Source organism: Chelonoidis abingdonii, chromosome 10 (assembly GCF_003597395.2).
Source record: "Chelonoidis abingdonii isolate Lonesome George chromosome 10, CheloAbing_2.0, whole genome shotgun sequence".
Classification (NCBI taxonomy): domain Eukaryota; kingdom Metazoa; phylum Chordata; order Testudines; family Testudinidae; genus Chelonoidis; species Chelonoidis abingdonii.
Window position 1 is genome coordinate 28,749,712 of NC_133778.1, and position 19,570 is coordinate 28,769,281.

Here is a 19,570-nt window from a genome sequence, read left to right on the forward strand (position 1 = left end):
CCCCCATCATTGTCTATTGTAAACACCCTATACACCCCATCCCTTCGTATTTTATTGTTAAATTCCCACCACTTCCTTTTTCCTTTAATAAAGAAATTAATTGGCACCCCACCTGTGTGGTAATTGCTCCCCAAGATCCCATATACCTGCTGGCAGGGACACTACTTATACTGAAAATTACCCAGACTTCCCACTTCAAAGGATTAGCATCCCTTACTTCTTAAAACAAACAAATAACCCCTTTAACTCCAGAGACAACTCAGGCTATTCAGTATTGAGCATCATCACCATCACATCCCCATAATAGACATACCATTATGTATGTATCACACACTGGCGGGAGCTTTAAGGGGAGTTTGGCTCAGCCTTGCCTGTGACATACCTGTTATTCCCCAGCTGCTTCTCATCCGGTGCCATAATTACAACTGTTTATCCCAGCTGTGAAAGGGTCAGAGGACGACATAAGAATAGAGAAGAACTGAGTGGGGAGGAGATACAGGATGGGGAAGCAAGGGGAGTTCTCTCTTTCTGGGAAGGGCCTGATGGAGGCAGGCTGGTGCTAAGTACTGGGAGCTGGTTAGGCTTCTGTGGGAGGAACTGAGATAGGGAGTCAAAGGGTATGAGAAGCAGGGATGTCCCTGGGAAAAGTTGCCTGGGTCCCAGGGGAGGGGAAGAAGCTGGGAAAACTTCTAGCAAAAATGGGATCTAGGGGTGAAAAGCTCTGGGAGGCGGTGCTCAGCTTAAGAAGCACAGAGCACTGGCAAAGAGCAGGAAATCTCAACATAGCTCAAGAGGGGCAAAAGAATGTTTGTCTGAATGTGTATTTGGAATTTCAGTGGGACTTTGGTAATCCCCGAAGAGGACTGAACTTAAAAAGTGACCTGGCTGGAGGGCTGGGCAATGGAAGATGTAGACTGAGACAGGCCATTGCAGGGCTGAAGAAGTATTCAATAGGGAGGCTAGCAGTGGAGACCCCTGCAACTCCGTGACCTGACACCATGAGGTGAAACCTCTTACAATATTCAAAACCAAATCACATTTAGAATTTATCAGAACATAGGCTTCTAAAGATGGCAAAAGGAATTAAATATCCCAACAGGCTTCAAAGTAAAAGTCCAAAGCACATAGAGACACTAATGGTTCAAAAATACCATCTTCCTAATATGGCCTTCCTTACCTGGTGTTGCAGGTACAGGGAGGATACGTAGAAAAGTACCAAGCTTTAAGGTGTCTATGAAATTGTGTGTGTGCCCTCTCCACTTAAACAGCAAAACACTTGTATGTTTCTGACTCTCTGTTTGCACAGAAGTCCCAAATGAGCATGATATGACATTTCATAGCAGCCTAACTATGCTACTTGAAACTGCTAATTTATGTCCTTTAAGAACTACATTATCAGTGGACGTGGGCTCATTGTGAATAGTTTAGTAGTGATGAGTCAGTGGAACTTCTCTCTTTGAATCAGGCTGTCCTTCAGGAATCGAACTTTGAGGATTTAGGGTTCTTCATCGCACAAGGCTCTTGTACCACCTCCTGTAAGGATCAATAGAAATGGATAGATTTTTCCGCAAACCTGTGATCTGTGCATCTATATAATGTTCTGTGTTAAACTACAGCTTCCAGAGAATGTTCTGTAGGTGGTGCATCTGCCATAATTAAGGTTATAGCTGGTTTGTGGACAATGTTAAACTAGTACCTTTGTTCTTCAGATGATGTTCCTTTTATACTGGAAGGTGTTTTACACAAAGACTTTTAAGGATTCAAGGATCCTTTCAGGCTCAAATTGTTTGTTTTAAACAAAGCCTTTCACATTCAATGCAATATAGAGCACTTATTTATTTATTTTGAATTTGGTTACTTTGAGTATCTGCGCTTGAAACAAAATCAATTGGAGCACATCCAATAATAAAGTTGCTCTCAGACTACACCTGGAGGCATCAGACTAGGCTTTCAGATTAATTCAACACAAGACCTTTTTAACAGTTACGTATGCTTCTCCTCTATATTACAGTGTCTTCCTTCCAAAAACAGGTTTTTCCCACAGCATTTCTAAGACTTTGTCCACACACTGCATACATTTGTGTTCGAACTTTGTTGTGAACAATCCAGTTTGACAACATGCTGACTGTGACTTTGGGGTCAGCCTTATTTCATCTAACTGGATTGTTTAAAACGCATGCCAAATGCTTTGTAGTATAGACAAAACCTTAGTGATAGATTTTCAAATGTATTTAGGGATGTTAAGATGCAGATGGTGCCCAGTGAGATTTTGAAAAGTGCCTAAATAGGTCAGGCACCTAACTCCCTTTGAAATAGATGGGAATTAGGCACCTAGCTTGCTGAAGAGCTTTTGAAAAGCACTCTAGGCTCCATCTGCATCTCTGAGTGCCTAAGTACCTTTGAAAATCTGGCACTTCCCTATTATGGACTTTTATGGTAGGATTTTTAGAAAATACAAAAACATTCCCAGGACCCTCTAACTGCTGTTTTAAATAGCAACTGGCAAGGGGGCAGGGACACCTGATGTACCAAGATTTATATGTAACAAACTATATTTTATTGGTTATTCTTGTCTTTCCTTCCCCCAGCTCTTTGCATCTGCTGATTCTTTCTTCTTTTCAGTGTTCGAGTAGTGGTTTAGTAGCTGCTACTTACATCTATTTAGTTAAATGTGAAGTCTAGAATTCTTAGCAATCACTCCTTGATGTGGGTTTATTAGTATCACCAATTCTGTTTTTCATTAGAGAATGTATCCATTCTCCAAACTCACAAGTTTAACTTCCAGCTTTAAGCTTGTTACATGCTCATTTGTTGTCCGGCCTTGCTGTTCACTGGTGGCAGAAGGGATGCCTTTCATATAGGATATTTTTTCTTGGGGTGTGGGGGGGAGAGGGACAGTATTAATAAAAATGTGTCAAACCACATAATTGGATTACTTTTTCCCATCTCCTTTTCAAAGATAAATGTGTTGTGAACTGCCAGTACCGTTTTTCATGCCACATGCATGAACAATGATATTTGAAAGTTTGTGGCTTTTCTTCTGACTAGAGCCATCAAATAAATCAGAAATTATTTGAACTTCTTCCATTGTTCAGCAACATTTCCTGTGAGCTTTACCTTTGAAGGAGCATTCAGTTTTTTCATTTGAATTTTAGTCCCAATCTGACACCATGTTGGGCCGTATTCAAGAAGCAGCCATGTTGGCTTCACCTTTTATTGTATAATGTCTAAGTTATATAATGAAATCAAATTGTTACCACCAGAGGGAATTATTGTACTAACATGAATAGAACATTGCTTTATGATCCATGTTACAAGTTCATGAGTTTTTTAATTAAGTTTTAACAGATATAGTAACACTGGAGGAGGGGAAAAACTAGATGAAAAATGAGACCTGGATCGGAGAAATCTGATATCGCTATACTGCTGCGTAATGCATATTCATTCAGATTTTCTGGAGTTTGTGTTTATAAATAATGAATGCAGTATTATATGACTTAACCAGAAGCCTGTGAAAAAGGTCTTTGTTTTTAATTATTTGTATTCTAGATCCTAATTAAACAGTGTGGTTAATCTCAGCTAGAAAATAGATCATTAATAATGGTCAGTATAATGTGAGACTCTAATCACTCAGAGTAGCATCTCATGAATCACTAGTGCAAAACAGAATTTCAAGGTGAATATTTAAAATAGGACATATATTTTTAGGATTTGAATCTGGTTTTTTTTCTGAATGAATAATATTGTGCATGAACAGTCAGACTTAAGTGCAAAGAAAAATCTTGAGCAGTAGAAAGTTGCACTAGCTAAAATAAAGTTTCTATCAAAATTTGACTTGAATAGCTTAATCTGAAAGAATATGTATTGATGATTTGTAGACTACCCAGGTATCAGCTCTTCTGTAAACAGGAAATACCATCAAACTGTATAAAAGAGTAAGCAGATCACAACTGTAAACATAAGATTAGGCTGAGATGAAACAGCTGTGAAGAACCACACATCTTTCATTTCACAATGATGTGCAAATAAGAAATGGAAGCACCTCACTCCCTTTTTTATGTGACTTACAACTACTTCCAGTAATAGATGTTAACTTAAAGTGGAAAACTCAAATTTCCCTGCTTTTATTTTAATTGAGGAAACTTGTAATCTTTATGTTAAATAAGGGAAAAATGTTGTCTCAGACACACATGCACACTGAAAAATCCACAAAGAGAAATTATACATAGAGGAAGGTTTTTCATCTGGATACACTGGAAGGAGTTTTATCCTTTTTTCGAACGATTAAGAACAAAACAATTAGGACCAGATTATCTAATGCTTATTTTGGGCATACCATCCAGCCTGAGCCCACACAACTTCTAGCCTACCTACCCAAAAGTCAGGAGTATGCAAACAGGGGTTTGAATATTGGGCTACTAAGCAACCTGATAGCTGGTAAGAAATGGGGAAGAGATATGGGGAAAAACACTCCTCCTTTAATAAAGGGTAGTAACGCTGCAGTTTGCAAACCATTCAAATTTAAATAAGGAACAACTTCTTAAAACAAAAAATTAAAATAAGTTGTCATGTTCTGCTTTTTTAGTTGTGTGTGTGTGTGTGTATGTCAGGTTGTATGTATGTATATACAAACACACACACACCCCTACCTGATGTTGAGAGTACAAACATGACTGAAAAACTTTGGTCTTTGTTATCAGTGGATGAACATTTTTTAGGAAATTTCAGAGAATTATATTATTCCTTTTAGGATGGGATATCCTATCCACATTACTTTTAACTAAAATGAATCCATTTATTTTATGTGGTACAACATGCAGAAGGAAAAATTAGGAAATATTCTTTATAGAAAATGTGTAAAGATAACTCCATCACAGTATTGCCAAAACAAGCCCATAAAAATCATGAAATTTTTCATTTTTTCTATTTTGATACTGTGAGCTAAAAAATCTGTAATTTTCTTCTGGTTTCTGAGCCAACAGGTGCACTTGGTTATGTTTTTAGGCTTTCCTCTGCGACCATGAAGGCTAGAATCTTTCTTTCTTTTTTTAAAATAATGAAAGCTGAGTGTCTTATCTCATAACATGCCACCAGAGGTTCAGGGCTTTATGAAACACATCAAATATAACCAGACTCATGACAATCTTGAGTTTGCAACACTACTTTTACAGGGAGAAAATGTGCAGGGCCATTTGAAATTGATTATGAGTTATATAGTCTCGTGGCTTGATGTACATGGGAAAGTGAAGAAAACATATAACATGGTATTCCTTTTGTCTATTTACTTTGCTTTAAAAATACAGAAGTACAAATATTCAGTCAATACAGACATTTTCAGTTCTTGTATGTTTTTTGTAACTAATCAGTAACAAAATCTGATTTTGTAACAAAATCAGAAGCTTATGCTGAATATTATGCAGTATTAACAAACATCTAACAAAATACCTGCATTGACCCTCAAATCCACTTGAGGTGAATCTTGGTTTCATGTTTCAATGCATTTATAAACCGCAGCCCATCCTCAAAGAAAGTTGGTGATCATAGGTTGAGACTGTTTGCTCAGATGAGAGAATGGTGAACTCTTTCTGCCCAGCAAATCCTGGGGTATGAGGCTTTATGGAAAACTTTAGAGACCATAATAGAAAATCATAACTACTCCTCTTTGTTTTTGCTGATCCAGACTAAGGCCACGTCTATACGACGCGCCATTTCGGCGCGTTAAAATCGAAAGCTCAGGGTTCAATATATTGTGTCTCGTCTAGACGGGGATATATTGAACCCAGAGCGCGCTTACATCGATTCCGGAACTCCACCAAAACAAACGGAGTTCCGGATTCGACATGGCAAGCCGCGCACATCGATCCCGCGCGGTGAAGACGGGTGAGTAACTCGATTTTAGATATTCGATTTCAGCTACGCTATTCTCGTAGCTGAAATTGCGTATCTAAAATCGATTTTCACGCTTCGTGTAGATGGGGCCTAACACAGCTACCACTCTGAAACCATAACTACTGTATACGTTTTAAACTAACCTATGGAATTTAATAGAGAAATCTATTGAATATACTGAATCTATTGAATACACCCCTACCCCGATATTACGCTGTCCTCAGGAGCCAAAAAATCTTACTGCGTTATAGGTGAAACTGCACTATATCGAACTTGGTTTGATCTGCTCGAGTGCACAGCCCCATCCCCCCCAGAGTTCTGCTTTACCGTGTTATATCCAAATTCATGTTATATCGGGTTGCGTTATATCAGGGTAGAGGTGTATATTGAAATCTACAAGGATATTGTTCTCTATAGATTTTCCATAGGGAAGTTTAAAAGGAGATCCCAAGCTATGATAATGGAGGCAAGGGTGTTGGGGAGGAACTGACTGTGTGTGTGGGATCCCCGAAATAAATGAGATCAACCACTGAAGGATTTTTGGAGGTTTGAGTACTGTGGTTTGTTTCCAGCTCCTCCAAACTAAACTGCATGGTTCAATTTGTGAGCCTCTCTATGCAGCTCTAGTTATTAAGCAGTTCTAGCATTCCTCAGTAAATAAATGCTGTACAGTTAAGTCCATTTTTAAGAAAGTTGGTGCAGTATGATATTACAATTGCATCTATCTGGTTTGGTAACAGCTTAAGTACCAGAGTTATGGGTGTTCCTTTTTTTTTTTTTTTTTTTTTTTATGGGTTTGGTACAACTTCAACAATGACATCAGTCCAAAGTAGCATTACATAGTCACTGGAAAATGCACACATGGAACTGGCAAGCTCAGAGAGACAGTGTAAAAATGTCAAAATCTGTGCTGAGGAACAGGGAAGGGCCAAGTGAAATAACGTCTATAACAACTAGTTACCATGCTTCTGGCTTGGAGCCAGAGTTTGACTGTAACTTCTTTAACCTATTGCTTATAACATCATTCAAAAGCTTAAAATATTTTTGAAGGGTGTTTTGTAATGTTTACTATATGTCTGAAGCGTTCTGATTCTCTGCTTTCTTGATCTGTCTTGGGTTAGACATGCCACTGTAAACAGGAAGCAGTGATCCAGGCCTGAATTTCCTCATGCTTACACCCGTTATACACTGATGTAACTTCATGGTAGTTATTCCTGTATCCAGTGAGAAGCAAATCCTGCCCACTGGTTTCAAGGCTTGGCTTAAGACATGTTTGTGTTCTGTTTTCACCTTTTCTAGACAGGTTTTGCTTTTAGGGCTATATTTTAGGATGCTCCATACTGAGGGCACTAAAGTATGGTGAATCTATGGGATTGTATTTCAATACTGTTTGTATTTAAAAAAAAATAGAATGCCATAAGAGATTGCGGTTACACAGAAATAAAACCTGAAGCTACTCTCACAATCTGTAGATTAGGCTGTCTGGACTCTTCCACTTGTATTCTTCACCCTCACCTCCCTTCATGCATACTGGGTTCGTCAGCTGCCCCTTTTGCACCCTCTACCCAATCTTCAGAACCTGTGCCACCCATGCTGTTATGTCCACTACAGGTCAGGGAGAAGATTGGCATCCCCCACAAATCCCTATGAAACAGCCAATGGAAAATTACTGTAACATGAGGCTCTAAGAGCTTGTATATGCTCTGCTACAGTCTGGACTGCATGGGTGTGAATTGCAGAGCTCATCAAAGTGCTTCATGCTAACTGCCTTGCAGGGATGCACTGGCATGAATTAAAAGGTACCTAGTTCATGTTAAGAGGGCTATGTTAATGTGAACTAGGTATCTTTTAGTTCAGGCCAGCAGCATCAGCACAGGGCTGTTACTGTGCAACACTTTGAGCTCTGCAATTCACAGGCCTGTTGTCTGCACTATCGTGCAGTGTAGACATAGCCTAACTCTCCTGGACATCCTCTGTACAAGAAAACCCACCCTTAAAGAAGGTGGAATCCTGCCGGTGGAGGAGCCTGAGAGAGCCTTGACAGCTTTTTCCAATCCAACTGTACTCCGAGAGCCCTGGCCTTCTCAGATATCTGTAAGCTCTGGGATCACAACAGATGGCCATTCCACTGGGAGCAAATCCCCCACACCCATTCTGCCTGATATAGTGATATATGGACTATTCCATGAGGGTAACCTTAATGAGTTTTCTGCCCAGTTCTCTCCACTTCCGTGTCATGGGGTGGCTGGCCCCTTTAGGGGAGTCAGAATCCAAACTACATGTAATGTGCTTCTTTCAGGAGAAAGAGCCCTTCTTGTCAGATAATTACTTCCAGGTGTGCCAAGGTGGCTGGTTGGCAATAAATTAACAAGCACCTGGACCTGATAAAAGGCCACCTGAGCTCTGTTGAAGCAGGTGGGTGTTACTAGAGAGAGAAGACTCAGAGAGTCAGGAGCTCCCAGGAGGAGGGCCGTGGGACTGTTGAAGACCAGGAAGGTAAGCATACCGATATTATTACATGGGACCGGGAGGAGGCTGGGCTCCTGAACTTAAGACAGGAAGTTTGCCTCAGTTAGTAACCAGGCTCCTAGAATAAGGGCGGTTTTCAGGGCAGCTCGGAGCAAACAGTTCTACAGAAAGCTCTCTGCATCAAAAGCTTAAGCAAGCGTTAACATAACATACACTCATGCATTTGGGATATTCATAATTAGTATTGTTAGAAATACTTTAATTCCTTATCTGCTGTTCAAATTAGGTTTGTCATAGGATTAATATTGTCTCATATTATGTATCTTAAATTTAGCTTACAACTTTGTGCCAGTACAATAGTCTTCTCTCAGCTGATGTTCTTGAAATATACAATAAATGAGTTGTACTTGTTTAACATATAGAGGCCATTAGGCTCAGAATCGTTGTTTCACAGAAACCAGTATAATTGTTCACATACTGCAGGGTGCCTCCATCCATTTAAATTACAAATAGATACATACCAGCTACGCAGTAACACTGAAATGAAACATACTGTGTCCATCTCTTCAGTAAACAGTTTTAAATCATTCAGCCTGCCTGTTCTATTTCTCTCTCTCTACCCAGTTATAAACCTATCTTTTCAAATGAGTTAATTTACCTTATTACGGGAAACAATAGCTTTGCACTGAAGGACAGTTTTTTTTATTTAACTAGTTTCAAAGCTGCTTCACAAATCACTAGGGCTGACTTCAAACACAGCAAGACAGAATTTGGAAAAGATTTATTGTGAGGGAATGGAAAGTTTCTTTCTAATGGTATCCGTAAAACTACAGAAGGGGAGGATAAAATTGGATAACCACTACTTGTAGGTACTCCAGAGATTATATGCAACTGGGTTTGGTCCCAGAAAAAGAAATATAAGAAGCATCATAAAGCTCCTTACAGTCAAAGAAAAATATCTTGAAATGCAATATTTTCCTCTGATCTGCATTAAATCCCTTATTTGTACTAGACAGACTGCTGCTATGACACAGCTTCTTAGATCAACACACATTTCTTTCTGCTCATTTATTCTCCTTTTTGGTTACATACTTTTGAAAGGTGCATAAATGTAATAATCAAAGGCACCGCCACAATCTCATTTCTGTAGCCTGCTGCACTCACTCCGTCTACTGCACCTATTCTAGCCTGTGCTCTGCAGAGCCCCCCGCTATCTTCTTTCCCCTCAATTCAACGTCCCTTATGAATATGTATTTCAAAGTCTCTTCTTTGCTGCTTCAATCTTTACTCTGTCAACAGCTCCATAGTGATGCCTCCTGCTACCATCCCTTCACACCTCTTCTTGTCAGCTGTCCCCTCTGTAGCATCTCTACTGCTGTAATTGTTTAGTCAAATAGCTTTGTCCATGACTTTTACAGCGTGGCTGTGTAGTGGGATTTTCTAACATGCTCAATGTTGACTGAACTCTGCTCTCATCAGTGTCAATGATAAAACTCCCATTAGCTTTAATGGAAGCAGAACTAGGCTTTTGAAAACCTCATTCTGTGGCAATAAAACATTTGGCCTGGAAAAGACCTCTTCGGTTATCAGGTCTGTTCCCTTGCCAGAGTGGTGTTTTCCAGAGTTCGTATAACTTAATGCCAAACACATATAAAGAGAGAACAATCCTCAGATAAAATGACGTCTGTAACAAATCTGGCCATCTGGTCACGCTCCCCCCGCCCCCAACAAACTAACATGCAGCCTCAGCTTTTCTGGTGACAGAGTTGTCTTGTGGCAAAACCTGCATAGATATATTTGGAATTCCATGTCTCTAACCATTGGAGTCATTTCGTAAATGTCTAACAGGAAATGGACGACTCAGACAGATGTAATATTTTCCCTTCTGAGATATTAACAACTGCCTGAGTTTAACAGAATAATTGGTCCCTAGAGAAGAAACAAGGTTTTGAAATCTAAAGTGAGTTAAGCTTTCAGAGGTTTTTGCCACAAGATAACCCAGTAAAGCCAGGAACTAACATACTTTCGGGGAAAGCCAAGAGTGTCATATAAGAAAGTGTCCTCCCCCCCAGAAGTACTACTTGGGTTTTCTAGTATGTGAAGTCATTACATTTGGCATTAGCTGAATTCCTGTGATGGTCACACCTTAATGTGTTAGCCATTTGAAAAATTGTGATAGCTAGTAAAAGCTCCTGAAGATATTTTGAAAACTAGATTTTTATGTACAAATATATAATATAGATCAGTCATTAGAGCCAATTGAAAAAAGGAATATTTTTTTCTGTTTTGTGTTTTGAGACTTTCTGACCATCTGTAGAAACAGTGACTGAAAAACATTCTTTGAAACATATGCATTCATTGCTCTTCACGTCTCATGTAGCTCACTGAAAAAGATGGAGAAGACATGAATCTCTGATGCAAAAAAGTAAATAAAAGAACTTGTGCTTTATATAAATTCACTAGAACACTGGGCCAATTTCTACCCTTACATATGCATGTTCAGTTCTCAGAGACTTTGAAGACCCCCATTTGAAAGACGCTGCAGCACATGTTGATGTGACTGCAGCACTACCAGGTAGAGATTAGATATCGTCCAGGACAATTACTGGTGCTAGCTGATACCTTAGGGTATGTCTACACTACTAAATTAGGTCGAATTTATAGAAATTGTTTTTTAGAAATCGTTTTTATACAGTCGATTGTGTGTGTCCTTACACAAAATGCTCTAAGTGCGTTAACTCGGCGGACTGAGTCCACAGTACCGAGGCTAGTGTCGACTTCAGGAGCACTGCACTGTGAGTAGCTATCCCACAGTTCCCGCAGTCTCCGTCGCCTACTAGAATTCTGGGTTGAGATCCCAATGCCTTATGGGGCAAAAACAGTGTTGCGGGTGGTTCTGGGTACATGTTGTCAGCCCCCTCCCCCTTTCTGTGAAAGCAACGGCAGACAATCATTTCACACCTTTTTTCCTGGGTTACCTGTGCAGACGCCATAACATGGCAAGCTTGGAGCCTTCTCAGCTCTCCGTTACGTCTCCTGAGTGCTGGCAGATGTGGGACTGCATTGCTACACAGCAGCAGCTTTTGGCAGCAGATGGTGCATTACGATTGGTAGCCATCATCGTCATACTCCCGGGTGCTCTTTTAGCTGTCCTCAGTGAGGTTGGTGAGGGGTGCCTGGGCAGACATGGGAGTCATTCCCTTTTTAAGTTTCGTCTCCTGGAGACTCAGTCCTGCTGGCAGTTGTACTGCACCATCTTCTGGTGAGCAGCCAGGAGATGATGATAGCTAGCAGTCGTACCATCTGCTGCCAGCCTAAGATGTATAAGATAGATGGAGTGGATCAAAACAAGAAATAGACCTGATTTGTTTTGTATTCATTTGTATTCATTTGCTCTCCCCTCTCTCCCTCCGTGAAATCAACGGCCTGCTAAACCCAGGGTTTTGAGTTCAATCCTTGAGGGGGCCATTCTGTGTGACAGTTGTTTGTGTTTCTCCTTGATGCAAAGCCACCTCCTTTGTTGATTTAAATTCCCCATAAGCCATGTCGTCAGTCACCCCTACCTCCATCAGAGCAATGGCAAACAATTGTTTCGTGCCTTTTTTTAGCGCAGACACCATAGCACTGGGACCATGGAGCCCACTCAGATCACCGTGGCAATTATGAGCACTGTAAACACCACGCGCATTATCCTGCAGAACCAGAACCTGCAAAAGCAAAACCAGGCGAGGAGGTGACGGTAGCGTGGTGACGAGAGTGATGAGGACATGGACATAGACTTATCACAAAGTACAGGCCCCGGCAATGTGCACATCATGGTGTTAATTGGGCAGGTTCATGCCATGGAACACCAATTCTGGGCCCGGAAAACAAGCACAGACTGGTGGGACCGCACAGTGTTGCATGTCTGGGATGATTCCCAGTGGCTGCAAAACTTTCGTATGCGTAAGGGCACTTTCATGGACTTGCTTTCCCCTACCCTGAAGCGCAAGAATACCAAGATGAGAGCAGCCCTCACAGTTCACAAGCGAGTGGGGATAGCCCTGTGGAAGCTTGCAACACCAGACAGCTACCGGTCAGCCAGGCAACAGTTTGGAGTGGGCAAATCTACTATGGGGGCAGCTGTGATCCAAGTAGCCAACGCAATCAAAGAGCTGCTGATATCAAGGGTAGTGACTCTGTGAAATGTGCAGGTCACAGTGGATGGCTTTGCTGCAATGGGATTCCCTAACAGTGGTGGGGTGATAGACGGAACCCATATCCCTTTCTTGGCACCGGAGCACCAAGCCAGTGAGTACATAAATCAAAAGGGGTACTTTTCAGTGGTGCTGCAAGCACTGGTGGATCACAAGGGACATTTCACCAACATCAGTGTGGGATGGCCAGGAAAGGTACATGACGCTTGCATCTGCAGGAACTCTGGCATCAAAAAGCTCGGATATCACAGGTGGACTTCTGGGAAATGTGCAGGTGTCATAAAATAGCTAAGGGTAAAGTTTTTTCACCTGTAAGGGTTAAAGAGAACCAAACACCTGACAGAGTGACCAAACAGAAATGGATTGTTCAAGCTCAGGGAGGGATATTTTGGGTCTGTTGTCTTTTCTGGGCTCTCAGCATGAGAGGGGATTTTTCTTCTTTCTATCTTCAAGCTTCTCAATCTCAGTCACGTTAAGTACAAAGTGAAAATATAGGCTGTTATTTTTTTGTATTACTAATGTGTGTAGTTGCGAAGTTAAATGTTACTCTTTTTGGAATAGCTGTTTTGTCATATTTTCTTTAAGTACATAGCCTGTGTATGTTTCAACTTAATGAGAGAATCATATGTTATGTGTTTTCTTCTTTTATATAAAGCTTTTCTTTTTAAGACTTTGAGTTTCTCCTCCGGCGTAGGCTAAGCGAAGGGGAGGAGAATTCTCTTGTGTTGATCTATGGGGGTAAAGATCTGCAGCCCAGGAGAATTTGGTGGAGGGGGAAGAGAAGATGAACAATTTCGTTCCCTTGTATTTGTGGTTTGTCTCTTTGGGAATAGAGGAGACAGTCTTTGGTATTGTGGAGTAAAATATGCAATCGTAAACTCTCAGGTTAGCAGAGAGGAAAGTCTGGGTGGGAGAGAGGGAGGGAAGTGGGTTTCCCTTTGTGGTAAGATCCAGGTGCTTCTGAGTCTGGTTCCCCGGGAAGTTGGGAGCCAAGGAGCCAAACCCTGGATTTTGGCTGGTGGCAGCGAGATCAAATCTGAGCTGGTAATTAAGCTTAGAGGGGTTCATGCTAGCTTCTCAGGTTATGAACACTAAGGTTCAAATCAGAGTAGGAAAGCTACGACAGCAGGTCATAGTGAATGGCTTTGCTTTAATGGGATTCCCTAACTGTGGTGGGGTGATAGATGGAACCCATATCCCTATCTTGGCACCGCAGCACCAAGCCAGCGAGAACATAAACTGAAAGGAGTACTGCAACAGTGCTGCAAGCACTGGTGGATCACAAGGGACGTTTCACCAACATCAGTCTGGGATTGCTGGGAAAGGTACATGACGCTTGCATCTTCAGGAACTCTGGTCTGTTACAAAAGCTGCAGGAAGGGACTTTCTTCCCAGACCAGAAAATAACCATTGGGGATGTTGAAATGCTTATAGTTATCCTTGGGGACCCAGCCTACCCCTTAATACCATGGCTCATGAAGCCATATGCAGGTAGCCTGGACACTAGTCAGGAGCTGTTCAGTTATAGGCTGAGCAAGTGCAGAATGGTGGTAGAATGTGCTTTTGGATGTTTAAAAGTGCGCTGGTGCAGTTTACTGACTCGGATAGACCTCAGCGAAACCAATATTCCCATTGTTATTATTGCTTGCTGTGCGCTCCACAATATCTGTGAGAGTAAGGAGGAGACATTTATGGTGGGGTGGGAAGTTGAGGCAAATTGCCTGGCTGCTGATTATGCCCAGCCAGAACCAGGGCGGTTAGAAGAGTACAGGAGGGCGCGGTGTGCATCAGAGAAGTTTTGAAAACCAGTTTCATGACTGGCCAGGCTACAGTGTGAAAGTTCTGTTTCTTTTTCCTTGATGACCTCTCCGCCCCTTGGTCACCCTACTTCCCTGTAAGCTAGCCACCCTCCCCTCCCCCCTTCAATCACCGCTTGCAGAGACAATAAAGTCACTGTTGCTTCACATTCATGCATTCTTTATTAATTTATCACACAAATGGGGGGATAACTGCCAAGGTAGCCCGGGATGGATGGGGCAGGAGGGAAGCACCAGATGGCCTGTGAGAGAAGGGAAGGAAAAGGCTGCACTTTAAAACTTTAAAACATATTGAACGCCAGCCTTCTGTTGCTTGGGCAGTCGTCTGGGGTGGAGTGGCTGGGTGGCCGGAGGCCCCTTGCTGTGTTCTTGGGCGTCTAGGTGAGGAGGCTATGGAACTTGGGGAGGAGAACTGTTGGTTACACATGGGCTGTAGCTGCAGTCTGTGCTCCTGCTGCCTTTCCTGAAGCTCAACTATATGCTGGACCATATGAGTTTGATGCTCCAGCAGCCTGAGCATTGACTTCTGCCTTCTATCAGCATTCTGACGCCACCTATCATCTTCAGCCTGCCACTTAATCTCTTCAGCCCGCCATCTCTCCTTGCATTCATATTGTGCTTTCCTGCACTCTGACATTGTCTGCCTCTACGCATTCTGCTATGCTCTGTCAGTGTGGGAGGGGAGCATGAGCTCAAAGAACATTTCATCCCGAGTGCGTTTTTTTCGCCTTCTAATCTTTGCTAGCCTCTCGGAAGGAGAAACATATGCAGCTGGTGGAGGAAAAAAAAGGGAGAGTGGTAGTTAAAAAGACACATTTTATAGAACAATGGGTACTTTTTCACGGTAAACTTTGCTGTTAACATTATATAGCACATGTGCTTTCGTTATAGGGTCGCATTTTGCCTCTTACTGAGGGCCTGCCGGTTTGGTGTGAGAGATCACTCACCCAGGGCCGGGCAACAGAATTCGGCTTGCAGGGAGCCATGGTAAGGCACAGTCTTTTGGCTTCTTTAACCTTCATAACATGAGGGTGCTGCTGTTTCAAACCATTCCCACATTTCCCATACCAAGTGGCCATTGGGTTGGTCATTTAAAATGGGTTGGCAATTTAAAAGGAGGGGCTGCGCTTCTGGGTTAAAATGCAGCACAAACCCAACTAACCCTACTATGGAGGATGGAATAAGGCTGCCCTCCCCAGAAACCTTTTGCAAAGGCTTTGGGAGTACATCCAGGAGAGCTTTATGGAGATGTCCCTGGAGGATTTCTGCTCCATCCCCATACACATTAACAGACTTTTCCAGTAACTATACTGGCCGCGAATGCCAGGGCAAATTAATCATTAAACACGCTTACTTTTAAACCATGTCTAATATTTACAAAGGTACACTCACCAATGGTCCCTTCTCCACCTTCAGAGTCCGGGAGCCCACCTTGGGTGTGTTTAGAGGTTACTGGCTCCAGGTCCAGGGTGAGAAACAGATCCTGGCTGTTGGGGAAATCAGTTTCTCCACTTCCTTGCTGTGAGCTATCTTCAACCTCCTCCTCCTCATTTTCCTTGTCCCCCAAACCTGCTTCTGCGTTGCATCCTACTCCATTGACGGAGTCGAAGCACAGAGTTGAGGGACTGGTGGCTGCACCCCCTAGAATGGCATGTAGCTCATCATAGAAGTGGAATGTTTGGGGCTGTGACCCGGAGTGGCCGTTTGCTTCTCTGTTTTTTCGGTAGGCTTGCCTGAGCTCCTTAAGTTTCACGCAGCACTGCTGCGAGTCCCTGTTATAGCCTCTGTCCTTCATGCCCTTGGAGATTTTTTCCAAATGTTTTGGCATTTCATTTACTGGAACAGAGTTCTGATAGCACAGATTCGTCTCCCCATACAGCGATCAGATCCCATACCTCCCGTTTGGTCCATGCTGTAGCTCTTTTGTGATTCTGGGACTACATCATGGTCACCTCTGCTGATGAGATCTGCACCCACCTGCACCTTGCCAAACTGGAAATGAGATTCAAAAGTTTGTGGGCCTTTTCCTGTCTACCTGGCCAGTGCATCTGAGTTGAGAGTGCTGTCCAAAACGCCTACCCGATACCATTTAAACAACCCCGAACCCATGGACTGAGTTATTGAATCCCAAACATTGAGATTGAAGACCCAAAGCTGCAGGGAATCCACCAGCAAGCGACCCATGCCCCACGCTGCAGAGAGGCGAAAACCTCCAGGGCCCTGCAACTCCGCCTGGAGGAAATTCCTTCCCGACCCCAAATATGGCGATCAGCTAAACCCTGAGCAGTGGGCAAACTCACCAGCCAGCACCCAAGAAAGAATATCTCTGCAGTAAACTCAGTTCCCTCCATCTCAACATCCCTCACAGACCATTGAGCAGACTTATCTGCGATATCCAAAATCATTGCCAATTAAAACTATCCCATCATAATCCCCTCCATATACCTTATAAGACTTAGTCTTAAAGCCAGATATCTTTTGCCCCACTTACTTCCCTCGAAGCGTTCAGAACTTCACTCCCCTAAGGTTAAAACTTCGTCTAATTTCAGTCTAAATTTCCCTAATATCTAGTTTGTACCATTCGTCCTCGTGCCTACATTAGTAAAACTATAACTAATAATTCCTCTCCTCCTACGTTAATCCCCCTGATATATTTAATATAGAGCAAGATATCCCCCGGAGCCTTCTTTTGGCCACGGCTAAACAGCCCAAGCTCTTTGAGTCCCTTTCATAAGGCAGTATTTCCAATTCCTCGGATCATCCTAGTAGCCCGTCTCTGAACCCTGCTTCAGTTTGAATTCAGTCCTTCTTAAACATGGGAACACCAGAACTGCCACACAAATTCCAGGTGGGTTCACCAGCGCCGTATATAACGGCCCTAACACCTCCTTCTCCTGCTGGAATACCTCGCCTGAGTGCATCTAAAACGCATTTGCTTTTTAAGCAGCCTATCAAATTGGCGGCTCATAGTATCCTGATCAACAATACCCAAGGTCTTCTCCTCCTCCGTCGTTTCCAACTGATGTGCCCACGTATATCTAAAATTTTATATTAATCCTAAGGCCATGACCTTGCACTTTTCACATTATATTTCATCATCTTACTATTACTCAGTGTACAAGGTGGTCAGATTTCCTGATAGTACCCGTTCCTTCTCCCGTGTTAGCATACCCCCCAGCTTCGTTTCATCCGCAAACTTTATTAAAACACATTCCCGGCCTTTGTGCCCAGGTCAGTAATAAATATTAAATAAGATCGGTCCCCAAAAACCGATCCTTGAGGGCCCGCTAGTAACCTCCTTCCAGCCTGACAGTTCACCCTCATACGACCCCTGAGTCTCCCTTTAAACCAGCTTCCTTATCCACCTTAACAACTTTCACATTCATCCCCATCTTTCCATTTACTAACAGTTTCCCCATGCGGAACGTGTTCAAACGCCTTACTGAAATCGAGTAATTAGATCTACCCACATTTCCTTTGTCTAATAATCCGTCACCTTCTCAAAGAAGGAGATCAGTTGGTTTGGCACGATCTACTTTAGTAAATCCATGTTGCAAATCATCCCATTACCATTGACCTCAATTGTCCTTAACTACTTTCTCCCTTAAATTTTTTCCAAGACCTTACACACGACAGACGTCAAGCTAACAGGCCTATAATTACCCGGATCACTTTTATTCCCTTCTTAAAATAGGAACTACGTTAGCAATTCTCCAGTCGTACGCACAACCCCGAGTTTACCGATTGCTTAAAAATTCTTGCTAACGGGCTTGCAATTTCACGCGCCGTTCTTTAAATCCTCGGGTGGAGATTGTCCGGTCCCTCCGTTTTGTCCATTAAGCTGTTCAAGTTTGCCTCACCTCAGATGCGGTAATATCCACCTCCATATCCACATTCCGTTTGTCATCCTCCATCGTCCCTAAACTCCTACTAGTCTTATTAAAGACCGAGGCAAAGTACTTATAGATATTGGGCCATGCCTAGGTTATCCTTAACCTCGTTCATCCTCAGTGTATAGCGGCCCCACTTCTTCTTTCTTTGTTTTCTTCTTATTTCATGTGGCTGTAGAACCTTTACTATTGGTTGATTCCCTTCGCAAGGTCCAGTTCTACGCGGCTTTAGCCTTCCTCACTTTATCCCTAATTTCTGACCTCACTAAGGTAGCTTCCCTTGCTAATCCCGCTTTCTTCACTCCTGTAAGCTTTCTGCTTTCCTAATCCCCTCTCTGAGTTGCTTGCTCATCCAGCTTGCCTACAACTCCCGGCCATGGTTTTTTCCCTTTCTTTGGGATGCAGGCTTCCGACAGTTTCCGCAGCTGGACTAAAAGTAATTCCAGGCTCCTCCGCATTTAAATCCACAGTTCTCCGTCCAATCCCACTCCTAACTAAATTCCTTAACTCTTTAAAATTAGCCTCGAGAAGTCGAAAACCTAATCCCAGATCTACGTTCGTTTATCTCCATCTAATTTGAATTGAATCAGCTCATGATCACTCGAACCAAGTGTGTCTCCTACACCATTTCTTCTACAAGGTCCTCACTACTCACCAAAACCAAATCTAAAATGGATCCCTCTCGTAGGTACTTCAACTACTTGTGAATGAAAATCCATCCGCTATCACATCCAGAAAAATCTGACCCCTATTATTCTTGCAAGCACTCGTCCTCCAGTCTATATCCGGGGAAGTTGAAGTCTCCCATAATCACACATTTCCCCTTAGTGTTACTTCATTAAAGACATTAAAGAGGTCTCTATCCATATCCAAATCAGATCCCGGCGGTCTGTAGCACACCCCAAGCACTATCTCAGGGGAAGCTCTAGTAGCTTTTCTTTTACCCAGTGTGATTTTACCCAGACAGACTCCGTCTTATCTATTCCATCACTCTATTTCATTACAGTTCACCCCATCATTGATGTACAAGGCACTCCACCACCTTTGCCTTTCTCCTGTCTTTTCTAAACGCACATAGCCTTCAATACCCGTACTCCAGTCATGAGTACTATTCCACCAGGTTTCTGTTATCCTATAATATCCGGTTTCACTTCCTGCACCAGTAGCTCTAGTTCCTCCATCTTTGTCCTAGGCTCCTCGCATTAGTTACAGACATTTTAATTTTTGACGTTTGTCGTCAGTGACATTCTTTCCCCCGTCGTGCACAGACTTTCTTACCACCAGCATCACCACGTTAGCTAGTTTCAAC

At 42.5% G+C, this 19,570-nt stretch overlaps 1 long non-coding RNA gene and 1 pseudogene across 1 annotated transcript in view; one reads left to right on the forward strand and one right to left on the reverse strand.

The window, feature by feature from the left end:
* The window catches only part of LOC116837839 (uncharacterized), a 92,058-nt gene that overhangs the window by 31,021 nt on the left and 41,467 nt on the right, over positions 1 to 19,570 (forward strand). The window lies entirely within an intron of this gene.
* Positions 14,653 to 16,314, reverse strand: LOC142047364 (uncharacterized; annotated as a pseudogene).